The sequence below is a fragment of the Engraulis encrasicolus genome, chromosome 24 (genome assembly GCF_034702125.1).
Source record: "Engraulis encrasicolus isolate BLACKSEA-1 chromosome 24, IST_EnEncr_1.0, whole genome shotgun sequence".
In the NCBI taxonomy this organism is placed as follows: Eukaryota; Metazoa; Chordata; class Actinopteri; order Clupeiformes; family Engraulidae; genus Engraulis; species Engraulis encrasicolus.
Window position 1 is genome coordinate 7,722,177 of NC_085880.1, and position 12,500 is coordinate 7,734,676.

The 12,500-nt window shown below is 42.7% G+C and overlaps 1 long non-coding RNA gene across 1 annotated transcript; it reads right to left on the reverse strand.

Annotated features, from left to right (window-relative positions):
* Nucleotides 1-3,852: 3,852 nt before the first annotated feature.
* On the reverse strand, nucleotides 3,853-4,543 carry LOC134441859 (uncharacterized). The gene is made up of 2 exons (XR_010033213.1): nucleotides 4,446-4,543; nucleotides 3,853-4,056 (listed from the first exon to the last, which is right to left on the reverse strand). It is a non-coding gene; the product is annotated as an uncharacterized LOC134441859 (long non-coding RNA).
* Nucleotides 4,544-12,500: the final 7,957 nt, after the last annotated feature.

A 12,500-nucleotide genomic window follows, 5' to 3' on the forward strand; every position in this document is an offset into this window, starting at 1 on the left:
ATAACATTTATTGACTGATCATGTATTTGTTAGTAGGCAAACCAACAAAATCAGCAAGGGATCAAATACATATTGGACTCACTGTATGTACGTTGCAAAGATAGAGTTTCCTGGGGTGAGTCCCCACTGGTTCACCTTGCCCTATCTGGCAGAGTGTGTGTGTGTGTGCGCGCGCGTGTGCGTGTGCGTGTGTGTGTGTGTGTGTGTGTGTGTGTGTGTGTGTGTGTGTGTGTGTGTGTGTGTGTGTGTGTGTGTGTGTGTGTGTGTGTGCGCACACGTGCGGGCTGTGTGTGTGTGTCATGGCTGGCAAAAACTAAATGAGCATTTTAGATACATACATTTTAAAGACAGTGTGCTGCCTGGGGTTGAATCTCTGTATTGCTTCACCTCGACTGCCCCAGCCAGCAAGCTTACGCACACACACGCACACACACACACACACACACACGCACACGCGCGCACACACACACACACACACACACACACACACACACACACGCACGCACACACACATACACACACGCACACACGCATGCTCACACACTGACAGACAAGGTGTGTGTTTGACAGCAGGTGTGTGTGTTTGCCCTGTATGTGTGTGTGTGTGTGCGTGCGTGCGTGCGTGTGTGCATGTGCGCATGCCATAAGCTTTCTGACAGGGCCAGTCAAGGTGAAGCAATACAGATTCAACCCCAGGCTTTACACTGTCTTTAAAATGTAAAATGCTCATTTACTTTCAGCCATCTCTCTCTCTCACACACACACACACACACACACACACACACACACACACACACACACACACACACACACACACACACACACACACACACACACACACACACACACACACACACACACACACACCTATAACCCTACCTTTCCTCCACCCTTGCTCAGCTGCAGCAGCAGACAACCCCCCCCCCCTCCCTCCCTTCCTCTCTCCCCCCCTCCCTCTCTCCCTCCCTCCCTCTGCTTGTAACATTTCACGCAGACAGACTCTCCCTTCATAATCCCATTTCATCCTCTGTTTGTGACCAAAAATGACCACGTCGTTATGGCTGACGGCCGGTGGAAAACCGTAATGCCTCCCTGAGCAAACATCTACACATTCACTCGCACAGGCCATGAAAACATAGACTTGTGCCGGCGGAGAGAGAGAGAGAGAGAGAGAGAGAGAGAGAGAGAGAGAGAGAGAGAGAGAGAGAGGGAGAGAGAGAGACAGAGCCAAAGACAGAGCCAAAGAGCGAGAGCAAGAGAAAAGGAAAGAGAAAGGGAGAATGATAGCAGAGGAGAGAGACAAAAGGAAAGACAGAAGATAGACAGACAGAAAGACTGACAGACAGCAAGGCAGAGAAAGAGCTCAGGCGAGAGAAAAAGGCGAGAGACTCAACGCGTCCATCCATCCAGCCATTCAGCCAGCTATTTAGCCCAGCCGGCTGTTTTGACACCCACTACTTGAACAAAAAAAGGGCAGAGAAACAGCTGTAATTTGGCCGGCTCTGAATGAGAGCCTTATGGGAGAACAGCGCTGGAGTCGTGCTGGGACGCACACGGGGATGTGGGGACGACTGGGGCGGTGATGTCACCAGGACATGCATGTGGGTAGCACATGCTCGGCCCAGAGGACAGTGAGGTCTGTCATGAAGTCCCACAGGCCTGGAGACTGAAGAATCACCACCATCGCTACTGCCACTGCTGTTGCTGATGATGACACGCTTTATTTAGAACCCTTCCAGCACAACAGCACCCCAATGCCCACCATCAACCAGCACCTTTAGCTCTTTTCACGGGTCAAAGATGATTTTTTTGGGGCTCAGACGTCAGGTGGCGCAAGCGCATCTAATGCCCATAAATTAATTAGTAATTGGTAATGAATGTACTGCAATGAATATTCTTCTTAGATAGTCCACTAAAAACAGACAAACAAACAAAAAATCCATACAATAGTGGCACCGGCTGTCGTTGCGCCATCCTGACGTGTGCTGAAATGTCACTGACCTACACCACCCCCTGCATTACCCATTCTCTTGTCTCCTTATCCCCTGACCCCACCCGAACACAATCAATCAGAAAAATCTATGAATCAACTCTAATCCATAACCATTTCTTAGCCTCCAACAGCAGCTTGAAGATTTCTCACCAAGCCCCCACCTTCTCGACCCCCATATTTTGCTATGTCTTTTTAAGCATACCCCACCCCACCCACAGTGTCACACTGCCTCCCACACAAATCTGCTCATACTTCACACATACTCCCACCTTAGGACTTGGTTTGTAGCTGTTGTTTGTTGATGAGGTCTGGAAATGTATGTGCATATGATTTGCCAATTGCTTGATGCAGAACAATGCACATGGCTGTTTTGCCTCCCACAACTGACCGTTTCCCAATGTCCAGTGTGCGCCCTTCCAAGTGTATCAGCCTTCGTAATCACGCCCAGTGATTGGATACTCTTTGGTGAACTCTGTGGAGTGTCCAATCACTGGGCGTGACTAACTAGGATCACACTCTTCCAAGGCTCATACACTTGACATTGGGAAAGAGGGAACATGTGAAGGGTTTATTTGCAAAACGGTGTATCTCCATTTTTTGACTTTTGCATTTTATTATTGGAAATGACTGTTCAGAGGGCCTATCACCTATGTGAGAATTCTTACCATTCAAATATTTTGAGAACATACGTTTTTAACCTATATAAAATGCATTTTGCAATGCAATTCAATGGAATGCCCAATACAAGAGGTCAATTTCCCAACATTCTACAAAATGGAGATACACCGTTTTGCAAATAAACCCTTCATGTACAGTATCTGTATCTGTATCTGTATCTGTATCTGTATCTGTAAATGTTCTTATACAGTTGTGTATGTGAAAGGCTGCCTATCAAGCCTGTCTGTCTGTCTGTCTGTCTGTCTGTCTGTCTGTCTGTCTGTCTGTCTGTCTGTCTGTCTGTCTGTCTGTCTGTCTGTCTGTCTGTCTGTCTGTCTGTCTGTCTGTCTGTCTGTCTGTCTGTCTGTCTGTCTGTCTGTCTGTCTGTCTGTCTGTCTGTACTGTTCCACGAACTCAAAACTTTTGTGGAAACTTATTCCCGTTAAAGTTTTAGTTTTGTGACCAAATGTTTTACGTAAATACTACATACATGCATGCATATGCAGGACACAAAATCTTTAAGAAGATGATCAAAAACTTTGAAATGACTGAAAAGATTGAAAACATTAATTCCATAATTAGATTTTTAGTTTTTAGCAGCCCAAGTCAAGTATGTACTCCAAGCTCTAAAATGCACAGAAACAATGGTTTACACAAAAGATTTGAGTTGAAAACTAAAACGTTTACGTAAGTCTTACATAAAATCAGACATGTTATGTGAAAACAAATCTTGAAGGTTTTAGTAGCTACTACTCAAAGATCTAACATGCTCCATTGACATAAATATTTCGAGAATGGTGCAAAAATCAATGCAATTAGTACTTAGCAGAGAGTTACAATTTTAAAGTAAAAGAGCACAGCATTGTTTAGCTATATTGGCTCTAAGTTTTTGATTTCAAAATTAAAAGTTTTATGTTTTCCCATTTTAGAGCCAAAAAAAAATCTTGGTTTGTTTATTGATTGGTTGGTTTATACTAATGCACTAGGCTACCACCCCTCTGTTTAAACCAATGAGCTTTAATTCCACAAACGTGAACAATGCTTTATATTACGTTTTTTTTAATTTTGTTACATGTGGTTGACAAACAAAAACAGTAGACAATAACACAGCAATAATACAATACACAACAATCTGTTCTAAAATTTAGACCCAGTCTATACAGTCAACAGTCAATATATTACAAAGAATCAACCTCAACACATTAGGGAATTTAGTCATTTATTTGTTGTCCATTTCTGAATCTTTTATTAGGAGTTGGTGGCTGAAGGAGATCCATATAGCCTAACTTACAATAACATTTCTCCCAAAATAGTGTCAGACTTCACAACACAGTCAGTTGTTTATCCTTTGGAGTGTTGAGTAGAGCTGATGGATCATAGAGTTCTGGTGGTCCCATATCGGCTGCCTGTGGAGCATAAATAGGCCTAATAAGTTTAAGGCTTTCATGAGGACTTGTTGGATTAGGCCCCTACAGCATGATCACTGGGTTTGCTACACTGGTTTATACAGAAGTTCAATGTGCAATGTCATCATGAAAATGCAACGCATCACTTGCAAATACACTGCAGATGTATGATACAAGAAAAAGATTTGTATGAAAGGCCTACACAGTGCTAGCCTAACTACATAGAAATAATTAGTTCTATGGCCTAACTAGCAGTAGCTAACATTCTAAGCTAAGTTGCTAACATAACATACACACAGTGTAGCATCAAGAGCACCTAAGGTCACACACAGCAACATAGTAAACTACTACACATACACACCAACACACTTGTATGGGTCTTTTCTTACCTTGAAGTGAGGTTGATAGACACATTTTTCCATGCCAAGTTGTCAGTTGTGGTTTGATGGTCACATGGTGTTGAGTAAATCTATCCCCCATTGACAGATTCACCATTTTTAGAGAAGTTTGTATTTTATGTTACATTTTAATAAAATAGGGTTTCTGTGGTTCTGACGTGAATAGGTTCTTCTTTACACAAAGCAGAAGCTGGTAAACAATAAAAAAACAACTAAAACAACCAAAAGAGTGAGTGAGCCAGCCTTAGGATTCGAACTCTCAACCTCAAGATAAGGACATGCCAATATGGCTACATGCAGAGGACTATCCCCTACACCACTCAACGGTAGGTTTTGTAGTTGTAAAAAGTTAGCCCTGTTTTTTATAAAGTATTGGACGTACTCATACTTAACAGTCAAATGTGTTTCACACATACTTTCCACTTCAAATCCGGCCAACTGACATCATACCAAAACAATAACGTTTGAATGTGATTTCTTTTTAATTTGACTAACATCGGGAATTGAACTTGACACCATCATGTTTCGAGGCCAACTGCTTAACTGTTAATCCATGACTGCCCAAGCACAACATGCTGACATTCATAGTCTCATATATCAGATATAGTTCCAATTGACATGATTTAAAGAATTTGTAACTTTCACAGTTTCGCAAAAAATAAACAATAAATATCTACTTTTTTATTGGTAATACAGGATTCAAACCTGCAATCCTCTGATCTTGTGGCCATTCCCCTATCCAGACCACAGCAGCTCAAACATTGTCTTGCTTTACCTAAGCATTTTTAGATGCGTCCCACGCATCTCTACAAGAGGCTTTGGTGTCCGTCCGTCCGTCCGTCCGTCCGTCCGTCCGTCCGTCTGAAACGCATTCCTTCAATTGTGTCTGAAACGCATTCCTTCAATTGTTCCTACCTGTGGCCACAAGGCGGCAGACTTGCCATTTTGGACCGGAGCGAATGCGTGCAAGCATTCTATACTAAACCGGATGCTAACGTTGGCGAAAAGTAGCCTAGCCACAGGCTAACTGACAAACGTGAGGCCAACAACTCAGCCGATCGTGATGTACGCCACAAATAGACCAATCGACCTCATATTTAGACACTACAATGTTGATTTCTGCCTTCGATTTTCATCAGTTAAGAAATCTAGCGTCGGATTAACACATTATTAAGGTAGTAAAGCGAGTTGCCGCCATGTTTGTTTTCCAGAATCACACGGAGAGCTCACGTGCAGCATTCTGGGTAATTGAGTTTCACTGCTTTGTGCCTTAACGGTGAAGCTGGTATTGAAAAAAAGTCCATAAGCGCATGATTCACCCAAACGGTTTTATTTATTTATTATTTGTCGATGATTAGATTCTTTCCCACATGCACATAATGCTGAAATGGCGTGATACTAAAGGTTGTTAGGCCTAATAAATGTCTGGTAATTTGTAATGTTCACTTCATGTAGGCTATGTGAAATTTCAAATCATAGCCTATGGTTCTTTTCCAAATCCAAGAATGATGATAAGCTTATTATACCCTAAACTGCAAAAAATAAAGCCATGTCTCGCCATTTTGCTGCCTTGCTGCCTGCCACAATATTTGGAGTGTCCATGATGACCAATAAACAAAAAGTACATCCTCGGGGGGCGTTGACAGGCTAGGAGGAGGCCAGGGGGGCGTTTGGGGGGGGGGTGGGGGGTGGCATAGTTGGAACGGGCATAGACGGACGCATCTGTTGTCCGCCTGTCGGACTTGTTCTTTTGTAATTTGGCTCGAAATGAAATGTGGAAAATATTGCTAATTGAAACTGGAGTCATGGGTCTGGTGGCCATCTGAACATTTTCATACCATGTTCCAGGAAGTATGGAGGGATTGAACTCGAAACTTTTGAGGTTGAAGACCAGCTGTTTAACCACTACTCCATGGTCGCCTCAGCTGTTGTCGAGACATCTAACCACTCATATGCCAGATAGAATTCCAATTTATATGATTTAAAGAATTTATAACTTGTCACATTTTCGCGAAAAATAAACAATAAATAGCTACTTGAGTGTTTTTTTTATTGGTAATACAGGATTCAAACCTGCAATCCTCTGATCTTGTGGCCATTCCCCTATCCAGACCACAGCAGCTCAAACATTGTCATGCTTTACCAAAGCATTTCTCTTTTGTAATTTCGCTCGAAATTAAATGTGAAAAATATCGCTATTTGAAGCTGGAGTCATGGGTCTGGTGGCCATCTGAACATTTTCATACCATGTTCCAGGAAGTATGGAAGGTTATCTCCAAGTTGGGGATTGAACTTGCAACCTTTGAGGTTGAAGTTCAGCTGTTTAACCACTACTCCATGGTCGCCTCAGCTGTTGTCGAGACATCTAACCACTCATATGCCAGATAGAATTCCAATTTACATGATTTAAAGAATTTGTAACTTTCACAGTTTCGCGAAAAATAAACAATAAATATCTACTTGAGTGTTTTTTTTATTGGTAATACAGGATTCAAACCTGCAATCCTGATCTTGTGGCCAGTCCCCTATCCAGACCACAGCAGCTCAAACATCGTCTTGCTTTACCTAAGCATTTTTCTTTTGCAATTTCGCTCGAAATTAAATGTGAAAAATATCGCTATTTGAAGCTGGAGTCATGGGTCTGGTGACCATCTGAACATTTTCATACCATGTTCCAGGAAGTATGGAAGGTTATCTCCAAATTGGGGATTGAACTTGCAACCTTTGAGGTTGAAGATCAGCTGTTTAACCACTACATGGTCGCCTCAGCTGTTGTCGAGATATCTAACCACTCATATGCCAGATAGAATTCCAATTTACATGATTTAAAGAATTTGTAACTTTCACAGTTTCACGAAAAATAAACAATAAATATCTACTTGAGTGTTTTTTTTTTATTGGTAATACAGGATTCAAACCTGCAATCCTCTGATCTTGTGGCCAGTCCCCTATTCAGACCACAGCAGCTCAAACATCGTCTTGCTTTACCTAAGCATTTTTCTTTTGTAATTTCGCTCGAAATTAAATGTGAAAAATATTGCTAATTAAAGCTGTAGTCATTGGTCTGGTGGCCATCTGAACATTTTCATACCATGTGCCAGGAAGTATGGGAGTAGGTAAGGTTATTTCCATGTTGGGGATTGAACTTGCAACCTTTGAGGTTGAAGACTAGCTGTTTAACCACTACTCCATGGTCACCTCAGCTGTTGTCGAGACATCTAACCCCTCATATGCCAGACAGAGTTCCAATTTACAAACTCAAAGACATTGTGTTAGTATGTCAGTTGTAGGCCTACTTAGTAAAAAGACAATGCCAACCAGAGTTAATTTATTGGTACCTGAAAACCTGTTGAGAACACCTAAAATGTGTATGTCATCTGGACATTTTTGCAATATTGAGTACTACAGCGTAAACTTTTCTAGTTCATACAGTAGTACTGTTGGGGAATACAGTGTGTCTATCGCTTAATATCTGTCTTCTTGGCTGGAGATGAAGTGGCCATTGAAATTAACTCCTTCTCTTGGGAATTGTGACAGACACTAAATGCTGTTTCCAGCATATTATTTGTTTTTCTTGTTTAAGCAACTGTGAGCTGTCCCCCTAACCAGAGACAACACACTGTCAACTTGATTTGTTGTGGAATTGGGTTGTCTTCCTTATTTTATGGTGCCAGAAACAAAGGCTTTGTCCACAACGAATGAGGAGGAGGAACGAATGTCCTGCTGCAAAGATAACACGCCTGACAATATCCAGAAATGTCTTTGTTTTATCTGCGGGAGACATGGTAATTTAGCCAAGCCATTTGTTGCAACAACATTTAGTAATTTAGGAAGTATTTGCATAGCTGGGAATGTCTGGACATGGAGATTCTGCGATTGAAATCAGGCCACAGTAATAATAACGTAACAAGTATTGGGGTCAGCTAAAGCTGAAGACAAATATAGCCTTAGGACTGACTTCAGTACAGGACAGAAGCACAGTTTGTTCTGTGTGATACATGGTAGCCCAATCACTTCATTATTGTGTGCTTGAATGCAGGGCCACTGTCAGCTTTGGCTGGGCCCGCAACAAATTCATCTGAAAGGGACCTCCTCTGAATACATACACGGTTCTGAAGGCCCAATTCTGGGCCCATCTCTCCCTGGGCCCAGGGCAATTGACCCTTTTGACCCCCAACGGTCAACATCACTGCCTGAATGATTTATGCTCCTCTCTCGTTCCAAAAGTATCTATGGTCTTGGTCACGGCTCACATATCTTCATGGCTTCTTAACGTTGCCCTCAACAGTGCTCCAATCCATTTACCCAGCCGTACAAGGCACTGAGGTAACTCAGGCTCTGCTCTATTTCAGCCATTTCATATCCGTTTGTGAGCTTAACCCGCTGAAGCACGGACAACATAAAGGCAGGTCATGACCAGAAAGGTACTTCCCTGTCTGTATCATCCCAGCATGCAGTGCTTCACTGAATTTACCCAACATGTTGAACGAAACTTAAACCCCATGCTTCTCCTACATCAACATAATCCACTTTTGTTGAATAAAAAGTTTAAATTTTAAATGAAGATGCTTTGTTAGAGAGAATGTTATCATTCAAATGTTACTGTATGTTCTATCGTGTTCTTGTTAATTTATTCAACAGTGGAATTTTAGATTGATTTTCTGCCTATGATGCTGTAAATTTATCGTCATTTTCCACATTACTTCAAGTGGTTTTGGCACTCTCTCTCTCTCTCTCTCTCTCCCTCTCTCCAAATGGCCATCTTAGGACAAGCTTTTGCTTGTTAGATCAATATCCCCTTCCCTCGCCCAAGAGGCCGACTGAGCATGATTCAATTAGCATAATAACAACAACAAGACGCAGCTGTAGCCTTCTATTCCTTTGAACGCAAGCCAAAACTCTCTACTGCATTTTTTAAAAAAAAGCTAAAGTTGCTTCTGGAGGCAGATTACTGAACTGACTGTAGCACTTCAGTGTTTGCGGAACGTGTTTTGAATTTCATTTGGATTTTATAATCAGCTTTGATGCTATTATTCCAGTGTCCGATATTGTTAGTCCGCTGGAAAGGCTTCTTGCCTAGAGCAACTGCAAAAACACTAGGCTATATGAAGACTATTATCTTGTGTGTGTGTGTGTGTGTGTGTGTGTGTGTGTGTGTGTGTGTGTGTGTGTGTGTGTGTGTGTGTGGGGGGGGGGGGGGGGGGGGGGTGTGTGTGTATGTGTGTGTGCGCGTGCGTGCGTGTGTGTCTGAAATGCCAGGAACATCCAGGTCATTTGAGGCCGTTATCCAGGCTCCCTAAGACTGCAGTGTTTCACTAAGCTGTCCTCTCAAAGTTGGTTATGTTTTGCTGCACTTCTAAGGATGGCTGAGTGAGTTAGTGTGTGTGTGTGTGTGTGTGTGTGTGTGTGTGTGTGTGTGTGTGTGTGTGTGTGTGTGTGTGTGTGTGTGTGTGTGTGTGTGTGTGTGTGTGCGTGCGTGCGTGCGTGCGTGCGTGCGTGTGTGTGTGGGAGGAGGGGGGGGGGGGGGGGGCTGTTGGGGGGTTGGAGCTCGTGAGGAAATTCTTCCACCTCACTCTTGTCAACGTGCTTGTTTTGGCGGCTCGAGATGGACTCTGCTAACAAGTGGCTCCTTGTGTATGCGTGTATGTGTGGGCCCCAAGTGCCAGCCAGGCTGCCTGAATTTTTCCCCCTCCACATGGTCAGAGTGGACAGTGAATGCCTTTGAGGGCAGGCAAGGCAAAACAAATCAAGGCAAAATCACTTTTTCTTTCTGTGTCACACTTATTTCCAGTGTGTCCCGGATCTACGCAAACAGTTATTAACGCTTGTGTTATTCAAGGTCAAGTTTTCCGTTTTTCACACATGCAGACGGAGCATGTGTGCTGAGGCTTGTGATCCTACTACCTTCAATTCAATAACTAGTTTCTCTAGGTAGTGTTGTGTAACTTTTGTGTCATGTGAGAGTTGTACAGCTAATTTGAAAACATCTCAAACCAACATGATCTCCAAAAATTCCGTGCTCCTGGACACGGATGTTAAGGACACAAAATCCGTGTCCAGGAGCAGGGATTTTGCCAAAATTCCGTGCTACTGGACACGGAATTGTTTTCTGTGCTCCTGGACACGGAATTGCTTTCTGTGATGGACACAGATAAGTGCTCTCTCTATAGGCTACTCCCACAGCTCTATGTTTCCACAGTCTTGTGTTTTCTAAAAAAAAAGCATTTCCTACTGACAGGTTAGGGTTAGGGATTGTTTTGGTCTGGGCACAGCTAGTTTTCTTTCATTCACTATATCAATTTGATAGCCTAGTAACCAACTGGAAAAGGTATTTCTCAAAAATATGTCTTTAATGACAGGTTAAGGTTAGGGAATGTTTTGTTCAGGGCACAACTTAAATTGTTATAGCCTTATTTTGTTTAGGATTAGCATTTGGTATGTATTTTCTAATAATAGAGTTACACAGTGCTGTGGTAATAGCCTATAGAAAGCACTTCCGTGTGTCCATCACGGAAAACAATTCCGTGTCCAGGAGCACGGAAAACAATTCCGTGTCCAGGAGCACGGAATTTTGGCAAAATCCGTGCTCCTGGACATGGATTTCGTGTCCTTAACATCCGTGTCCAGGAGCACGGAATTTTTGGAGATCAGGCTGCTCAAACATTCATTCATCCAGATGCAGGGTCGTGAAATGAAATTCCCAGTATTATTTTGGCGCCACTCAGCCTAATCAACATACACGTTATTTCAAGGTTCACATTAGCCACTAATACATGGCTGTCTGTATAAGTGACGGTAAGCAAAGTCAGACATTAGGCGTGGATTCACAAATTTCTTGTTTTCAGCCAATAAGACCTTTATTAGTGATATAAGTTAGTAAGGACCTAGCAGGCCCGCAAATTATCGGATAAGTGACTTATACAGACAGGCATTGGGTATGTGTTAGAAGCGAACATGTGAACACTATTCTAAAGTGTTACCAGAACAACATATCACTCTGTGTCCCTCTATGAACTTAAATGGCCACACGTCATGTATGTAATCCTGTTTTCCACGTATAGGCCATGGTTTCCATTAAATTGACAAGTATTTTTATGTGATTACATCCCGGTATGTCAGCACTGAAAAAACAGAGCTGAACTGTTTTAGATGGCACATTTCCCCCTCTCACAGGTCATCCAGACTCTGGTCAAAGCACGCTGATGAGCCAGAACCCAGAAGTTACACAGCTAAAAAAACACTCATCAGACTTGATGTCAGTGTGATTTTGTCAAGACTTCAATCTATACAGGAGTCATAGCCAAGAGTGGGCAGGGGTGGCATATGCCCACACACTTGTCAATCATGTCTGCCCAGTCTTCAAATGATAGTTGGGGGGAGGGGGGTACCTTATGTCCTTTGCTTTAGGCCGAGATGATTCTTTTCTTGGCCCATCAATGATGTCCTAGTACATGTACATAGTGTGGTGTCAATTCTGGATTCAGAAAGTAAAACAAAAGCCTGATCTCAATACAACAGTTTAAAAACAGCTTAGTCACCTGAATATTCAAAACAGGTAGACCAGTTACTCTGTGAAGTCACCTGTGTTGGAAGGAAACGATGGCAGGGTCTCTACTTTCTGAACTGGATTTTCCACATTTCTGCTGGCACGATCCAACTACTGGGGGGAAACTGAGATGATGTGGTTCTCTGGTCTGTAGATCCAGATCAAGACCTTCCAGTGTCTCTGTGGACTGTGTATTTCGGATAGGCTACTCGAATAGCCTTGTCTTTGACTACTTGTCTACAGTAGACCTCATTACAGGATGAGGCTTGCCATGCATGTCTATCTCTGCTTCTCTGTCGTAATTACACTGTAATTGACAGTGGCAGGAACAGGAAGTGAGGTCACACTATTGCGTCAGAGATCATTTACTTGGTTCCTTTCCACAAACACACAGTTTAGTTAGATGGGAAACAAACAGTGTCACGGTACTGCACATCTTTCTTTCATCTCTCTGTCTGTCCCTCCCTATCATTTTCAGTCTCTCTCTCTCTTTCATCCAC